The 8,938-nt window shown below is 67.1% G+C and overlaps 1 pseudogene; it reads left to right on the forward strand.

Annotated features, from left to right (window-relative positions):
• The first annotated feature begins 250 nt into the window (after positions 1–250).
• Positions 251–7,488, forward strand: LOC121965706 (annotated as a pseudogene).
• The last annotated feature ends 1,450 nt before the right edge of the window (positions 7,489–8,938 follow it).

Below are 8,938 nucleotides of genomic sequence, written 5' to 3' on the forward strand. Positions count from 1 at the left end.
CTACATATTACTCCTATTCCCCATCATACCCACATCATCAATAATTCTCTGTTTCTTAATTTTACATAACATGTATACACAACTATTTCACATTTATAATATATAAATACTAATCCTATTATAAACGTGTCATCATAAAGAGGACAATACGATAAATGACTCTATATACTCACATAAAAAAAACAGATTTTACTTTCTCATCCGCACTATAAACCATACCACCCTCAACCTTCTTTGATTTATTAACCATATACCGCCCTCCACCCCATCCCCCCACCCACACCCCCCCCCCCCCCCTCCCTTCCCCACTAACCCCCCTCACCCCCCCCCCTCTCCCCCCCCCCCTGCACCCCCCCCCCCCACCCCCCCCCCCCCCCCCCCCCCCCCCCCCACCCCGCCCCCTCCCCTCCCCCACCATAATTACCCCCACCCCCCTAAAATAACCCACCCCCCCCCCCCCCACCCACCCCCCCCCAACACCAACCCCCCCATCTACCAACCATCCCACCCATACAACCAACTACCCCATCCCAAAACACCAACACCCAAAATTATTCACCCCACCATACCCCCCCCCCCCCCCCCCCATCCCCCCCCAAATACCCCATCCAGCCCTCCTTAGACCCCCCCCCCCCCCCAAACCCCCCCCCCCCCCCCCAACCCCCTCCCCCCCCCTCCCCCCACCCCCCCCCCCCAAACCCCCCCCCCCCCCCCCCCAAAACCCCTACAAATAACATCCCCCCCCCCCCCACCAACCCACCCACCCCCCCCCCAACCAAAACCCCCTAAAAAAACAAAAACACCCCCCCCCAAACCCCCCCCCCCCCCCCCCCCACCCCCCTCAATCCCCCCCCCCATCAACCTACATCCACCACCAACCACCCCCCATACCACAATAAAACCCCCCCCATCACTTCATCCCCCCCCACCACCCCAACCCCCCCCCCCCACTCCCCCCCCCCCCTCCCCCCCCCACCCCCACCCACCCCCCCCTCAAACCCCCCCAACCCCCCCATACAACCACACCCCACCCCAACCTCGCCTACAACCTCCCAATCTCCCCCACCCACACCTTTCCCACCCATCTACTCCTACTCCACCCACTCCCAACCACCCCCCCAACCCCACCCCATCCCCCCAACTCCCCCCCCCCCCCCCCCCACACCCCCCAACCCCCCCCCCCCCCCCCCCACCCCCCCTATCTCCAACCCCCAACCCCCCCCCCCCCCAACCCCCCCCCCCCCCCACCCATCCCCCCCCCCCCCCCCCCCCCACCCCCCCTACACACCCCCACCCTCCCCCATCCCCCCTTCCCAATTACTCACTCCTCCCCCCCAACTAAACCCCCCCACCCCCACACTTAAAACCACCCACCCACACCACCCCTCACCTCACTACCACCCCCCCCCACCAACCAAAACCCTAAAATTCCACACACCAACCCCACCAATAACAACGAACCCACAAACAACCCGCACCCACCCCCCCCCCCCCACCGACCCCCAACCCCCCCCCCAAAACCCCACAATACAAAACCACATACAATACACCCCTCCACCCCCCACAACACTCACCCCCCCCCGCCACCATCTCCTCCCCAACCACCACCCAAAATATCTCCCCCACCCCCATTTATCTCACCCCCCTCCCAAAACCAAACCCATACCAACCAACAACCCCCTTGTCCAACCAAACCACACCCCCCTACCCCCCCCCCCCAACCACCCCCAAATAACCAAAACATCCCCCCCCAACCCACCATCAACCCACCACCACATCCCATCCCCTAATAACCCCCCCCCTCCAACCCCCACCCACCACCACCGATTTCCCCGCTACAACCCCCACTCCCCCCAAATTTAAACCTCCCCCACACCCCCCCCCTAACCCCCCCCACCCCACCCCAAAATACGCCCTCCCCCTCCCATCCCCTGCCCCCCACAGCCCCCTCCCACCCACCCAACACCCCCCCCCCCCCCCCCCACCCTCACCCCCCCATCCACCCCCCACCCCCCCCCCCCCCCCTCCCCCCCGCTCCCCCCCCCTCCCCCCCCCCCCCACCCCCCCCCCCATACACCCCCCCCAACCCCCACCCCCCCCCCATAACCCCCCCCCCCAATCCCACCTAGACCCCCCCCCCCCCCCTCCCCCCAACCCCCCACCCCCCCCCCACAACAACCACCCCCCCCCCCCCCTCCCCCTCCCCTGAATTACCCCACCCCCCCCCCCCCCCCTCCCCCCCCCACCCCCACCAATCCAACCCTCCCAACCCCACCCCCACCCACCTTGTCTCCCACCAACACTCCCCCGCCACCCTGATCCCTTCCCCCCCCAATAACAACCCCCCCAACCCAACTCCCCCACCCCCCTCGATCTCCGCACTACCCACCCCCGCCCAACCCCACCCACACTACCCCATCAACACCCCCCTACTCCACCACCCCTCCCTGCCCACTACTATCACACCCCCATGAATCCCCCAACCCCCCCCACCGATCACCCCCCACCCCGCCCCCCCCCTACCCCCCCCCCCCCCACACACCTACCCCTAAACCTCCCCCCCAACCACCCCCAATCCCCACCCCATGTACCCCCACCCTGAGCCCCACCCACCCCCCCCCACACCCGCCCCCCACCCCCCCCCACCCACCAACCCACTCCCACACCTCACCCCCCCCTTAGTCTCACCCACCCCCACCCTACAAGACCACACCCACACCACCCTCCAAACACTCCAACCCTGAAACCTCCACACCATCCCCCACCCCCGCCCCCCCCCACCCCACCCCCCCCCAGCAAACCCCACCTCCACCACAACAAACCCTCCCCAGCCCACCCACAAACACTCTCCACCCACCCCACCCCCCCCCATCAGCACCATCGTCCCTCCCTCCCCACCACCCCTGTCCCCCACGCCACCCTACCCTCCACCCCACCCCCACCCATCCCCATCACACGCCGCTCCCTACACTAACCCTCTACCACCAGCCCCCACTCAATCCCCCCCCAATCCCTGACCCTCCCCCCTGCTCCCCCACACCCACAACCATACCACCAAAGTCCCACCCAGCACCATACACCCCCCCTCCCCCTACAACCCCTCAAACCCACATCTACCCCACAGCACCCACACAACCCACCCCCCTCCACCCACCCAAACCACCCCCACTACCAGCCACTGATCCCCACCTCCCACCACCCCCACCCCCCCTCTGTCCCACCCACTCACCCTCCCAACCCCCCAAAACACCACTCCCCCAACCCACCACCCACTAACCCGACCCCTACATTCATCACCCCCCAACACCCTCCCCCCTCCCCCAAACTACCCTCCCACACACCCCACCCCACCACCCCCCAAACCACCCCTATACCAACCCCCCGCACCCCTCCCCACCCACACCCCCCACTCCATATCGCCCTCACCACCCCTCCCTCTCACCCCCGACTCCACCCTCCACACCCCCCCCACCCGCCATACAACTCACCCCAACCCTCCACATACCCACCCCCACACGCGCCCCCTTCCCGCCCCACCACCCCCCCACCACCACCCCCCCCCCCCCACCCTCCCACATACACCCCACCTCACACCGAACACCCTCCCCACCCATCCACACCCACCCCCACTCCCCAACCACCAACCTAGCTATCCCCTAACTGCCCACCACACTTCCACCCTTATCACGACCACACAACCAAAGACCCTACCCCCATCCCCTCAAACTATCACCCCCCCCCCCACACCCCCAACATAACTCCACCCCATCACCCCCCCCCACCCCCCCCACCCCCTCTGACCTCGCAACCCCAGTACCCCCCCACCCATACCCCCCCCAAAACACAGACTAAAAGCCCCAGAACCCCCCCCGCCCCACCCCACCCCTACCCCACCACACACCCCCCACACAGTACCCCCCAAACCCCCCACCACCCCCCCACACCCCTCCACCCATCACCCCCCCCCACCACCCCGTACCCTCACCTACCCCCATAATAAAACACAACCCCAATCCAACATACCACCCACTACCACAAAACCCCCCCCCCCCCCCCTCCCCACCCCCCGAATAGACGTAAAAAACCCCCCACTACCTCCCACCCCACCCCCAACTAAAAATCCATCCCCCAATACCAAAAAAAAAAACCTGCCCCCAAACCCCACCACCTCCCCCCGCTCCACCACACATACCCCCTCATTCAAATCCCCCCCCGCCCCCCCCACCCCCCACCCTTACACACCACCCCAGACCCCTCCCCCACCACCCATCCACCCCCCCGACCCCCCTACCCCACATCCTGTCACCCACATCACCACAACTAAACGCCAACCAAACCCCTCACAACCCACGCCAACAACCCCTACCACCAACACCCCTCCCATACCACACCACCCAAAAACCCCATCACAATCCCCACCCCAAGACTCCACCCCCACCCCACCCCTAGTAACCCAACCCAAATCCCCCCCATCCCCTACACACCCACACCTCCCCACACCACCCCCCCAACCCTCCCCCCACCCACCCCAAACCGACCCACCCACCTACACTACCACCCACCATCCCCTAGTCAATCCACAACCCCCTCCCACTACTAAACCCCCCCCTCCCCCCCACGTATCACCCCCCACCCACAACACCCCCAATACACCACCACCACCCACTACCCCCCAAACCATCCACTCCTCCTACCCTCCCCTACACATCCCCCCCACACCCTCAACCCCCCCCTCCCCCCCTCCCCCCACCCACCCTCCCCCCCCCACAGAGTACCCCCCGCCCCACCCACTCTCCCCCCCACCCCCCCCCTCAAACCCACACATTCCCCCAACATGTGTTGTGCAACCCCCCAAACCGCCCCCCCCCCCCCCCCCCACCCCCCCCCCCTCCCCTCACCCACCCCCCGCCCCCCCAGACCTCCCATCTATTGTCACCCCCCTCACCCCATACCTCCCCCCCCCCCCCCCCACCCCCTCCCTCCCACCCCCCCGTCCCCCCCCCAACCCCCCCCCCCCCCACCCACCCCCAACTCCGCCCCCCTGTACCTCCCCCCCCACCCCCCATCAGCCCTCCGCCCCCCCCAAGTGAACCCCCCTGTGTCGATCACCTCTGCCCCCACCCCCCCCCATCTCCACCCTAGCCCCCCCCCCCCCCCAGGTCCACCCCCCCCATCTGCTATCCCCTACTCCCCCCCACCTCACCCCCCCACCCCCCCCCCATCGTTATTCCACACACCAGTGTGTATCATGAGACCTACACCCTCCCCCCCGCCCCACCCCCCAGACCCACCCACCCCCACCCTACCAACCAAACCCCATCATCCCCCCCCCCCCTCATACCACCCCCCCCCCCCCCCGCCCCCCCCTCCCCCGACCCCACTTGCCGAGTGTACCCTCCCCCCCCACAATACCCCATCCCCACCACCCCCCCCCACTCCCCCCCCCACCCCCCCCCGCAACCGCCCCCCCCTCCCCCACCCCCTCCCATCCCCACCCCCCCCATGACATCTTTTAACACTCCCACCTCCACATCCAAACCCCACGCCACCACCTCCTACCTCCACCCAACTCCCCCCAGTCCCCCCGTCAAAACCACCACAACCTAGCCCCCCCACACCCTCCTCCCAGTCAACCCCACCCCCACACCAAACCTGTATACCCAGCAACCCACCTTGTGTATCATCCTTACCAAAGTGACCCAATCAACGATAAGTGGACCCCCCACAATCCTACCCCCCCACCACTCTTGTGTGCCCACCAGTGTACACACCACCCCCCAGCCAACACCATACCCCCCCCCGCCACCCCCCCCCCCTCATCCAAAAGTTAACCCCCAACCCCACAAGCCTCCCCACTACCTAATCCCTCAAACTCCCCCACCCCCCCACCCTCCCCTTCACCCCCCCCCACCCCACCCCCTCCCCCACCACCCACCCCCAACCCACACACCAAAACCCCAACCAGAAACCACACGCAATGTTTATCACCCAAGTGACAACCTATCCGCTACCACTAGCCCCACCCCACCAACCCCCACCCCCTGACACACCACCCCCCCCCTCTTGACATGTTTAGCCCCACATCACTCCAAACCCCCACTAACCCCCAAAAACCAACATCCCCACCCCCCTTCTTACCACAACCCGCCCATCCCCACACCTCAACCCCACCCCTCCCCACCCTCTCCCCGCCCACCCCACCCACCCACTTGCCATACATGCCCACCCCCAACCTCAACCAATACCCCTCACCCCCCCACCAACCCCACACCCACCCCGACCACCCCACACCCCCATACGCCCCCCCACACAAACCCACCCCCTCCCCGCCACCCTACCCCCCCTCTCCCCCCCCCATCACAACCTCCCCTACCCCCCCTCCACCCCACCCCCTTCAACAACCCCCCCCCGCCAACCACCGCCCCTGCTCCCCCCCACTTTCCCAGTTGTCCATGTCCCCATCCCCCCACAGACGCCACACCCCCCCCCCCTCCCCCCCATCGCCCCACCAAACCCCCACACTCCCCCACCTGACCCCATAACACCCCCCAAACCCCCCACTAACCCCCCCCCCCCCCCTTCCCATGCACCCCTCCCTCCCCCCCCCCCACCCCCCCCTCACACCCACCCCCCCCACACCCCTCCCCCCCCCCCCCCCCCTCCCCCCTCCAACAACCACATCCCACCCACCCCAGCGACCACCTCCCCTCCCCCCCCTATCACCCCCCCATCAACCCCCCACCCACCCACACCATAATGTACCCCACCCCCCCCCCACCCCCCAGTCCCACCAACTCCCCCTACACCTAACCCCCCGCCCCCTCACACCTCAACCAAGATAAACCAACATACCCCACATAACCCCCAACCAAAGAAAAAACAAAAACAAAAAACCCCTCCACCCCCATCTACACCCCCGCCCACAACCCACTTGAGACCATACAATGTATGCCCACACACCAACTTAACCCCAAAAACCTCCCCCACCTCCTCCAACCCCCCCCCCCCTCATAGCACCAACCCACCAGACAAGCAAAGACCTACCCATGACACCACCCATACCTTAGCCCCACCCCAACCACATACCATCAAACCCAAAAAACAACCCACACCACAGACAAACACTATGTACCCCACCCTCCCCCCTACCCCCCACCATCCCACACACCCCCAACCCCCAAAACACCCCCCCCCCCCAACCCCACCCCTCCCGTCTACCACCCACCACCTTACCCCCCCACCCCCACTCCCCCTACCCAAGAGACCCCCCCCATCATCAACCCCCGTACACCCTAATCACCCACAAGCAAAACCCCAGACCCATTAATCCCCCAACCCCATCTTTATATCAAGTCTATGACCAGACACCCCCCCATAACCCCCCCCCACCCCCCCAAACCTCCCCGACACACCCCCCCCCACCCCAACCGACCCCCCCCCCCCCCACCCCACCCCCCCCCCCCACCCCCCCCCACACCAAAAACCTAGCACCCCCCCCCCACCCATCCAACACAATACCCCCACCCCCCCCCTCAAGAAAGTACACCCAACTACCACCCCCCACCCTGCCCCCCTCCACCCCACTAAAAACCCACCCCCCCCAACCCCCCACCCCCCTCCCCCACCCCATGTGAACATCAAAACCCACTACCCCACCAACCCCCCCCCAAAAACCGCCCCCCACATATGGATACCCCACCCAACACCACCCCATATCCAAAACCCCAACCCCTCCCCCCCCTAAACCCCCCCACCACCATCCTCAGCCCCTATACCATCCTCCCAATCCACCCCCCCCACACCACCCCACCCTGACTGTCCCATCCCCCCCCCCCCCCCAACCAAAAAACCCAAATCAACCCACCCGATACTCCCCCCCCCCCCCCCCCCACCCCACCCCCCCAAAGACCAACCCCCCCACTAAACACATGCCCACCCCCCCACTCCCCCCATGACCACCCCCAGTTATCCCCCCCCCACCCTATGTCACCCCCCCTATACCCCAGAGATCCCCCCCCTCCTCCCCACCCCACCAACCCCCCCCTACCCCCCCACCATAGCAATATCCCCCCCACCCCCCACCCCCCCCCCCTCCCCCCACCCCCCCCCACACCCTAATCCCCCCCCCCCCAGTGTATCCCTGACCCACAGTCCCAACACCACCCCCCCACCCCATACTCCCCATGCACCCCCCCCCACTCCCCCCAACTCCCCCCCCCCCCCCCACCCCCCCTCCCTACCCCCCCCATTGGTCCCCGCGCCGTCCACCCCCCCCCGCTAAAACCACCCCCCAAATCTTCCCACCCCCCCCCACCACCCCCCCCCCCAGTTCAAACCCACCAAACCCCTACCCCCACCCCACCCACCTCCCCACCCTCCCCCCCCCCTCCCCCCCGTGCCCACACCCACCCAGACCCCCCCCTCCCTCCCCCCCCCCCCCCCCCCCCCCCACCCCTCCCCCCCCCCCCCCCCCCCCCCCTCCCCACCCACACCCCCCGCGCCCCCACCACCCTCCCCCCCCCGCCAACAAAAACCACCACACCCCCCCATACCCAGACACCCCAAAGATGTACAGTGTACCACTCCCACCACACATCACCGCCCCCCCTCCCCTTCCCCCCACCACCCACTCCCCCACCGCCACCACCCCCCCCCTCCCCCCCCACCCCCTAACCAGACCCCCCCCCCCCCCCCCCCTGTCAACCACGTACCCCCCTATAATCCCCCCTCGTCCCCCTACCCCCCCCACCCATTCAAAAAAAAAAGTGTCACCATGTGACCCCCCCCAAACCACCCCCACCCCCCCCCCCCCCACCTCCACCCCCCCTCCCCCCCCCCCTAACCCCCCACCCACCCCCCCGACCCCATGAAACTCTGTGACCCCATACCCCCCCCCCCCCCCCAAACTCCAAGTACCCCCCCCCCACCCACCACCACC

This window comes from Plectropomus leopardus, unplaced genomic scaffold, assembly GCF_008729295.1.
Source record: "Plectropomus leopardus isolate mb unplaced genomic scaffold, YSFRI_Pleo_2.0 unplaced_scaffold2128, whole genome shotgun sequence".
NCBI lineage: Eukaryota > Metazoa > Chordata > Actinopteri > Perciformes > Serranidae > Plectropomus > Plectropomus leopardus.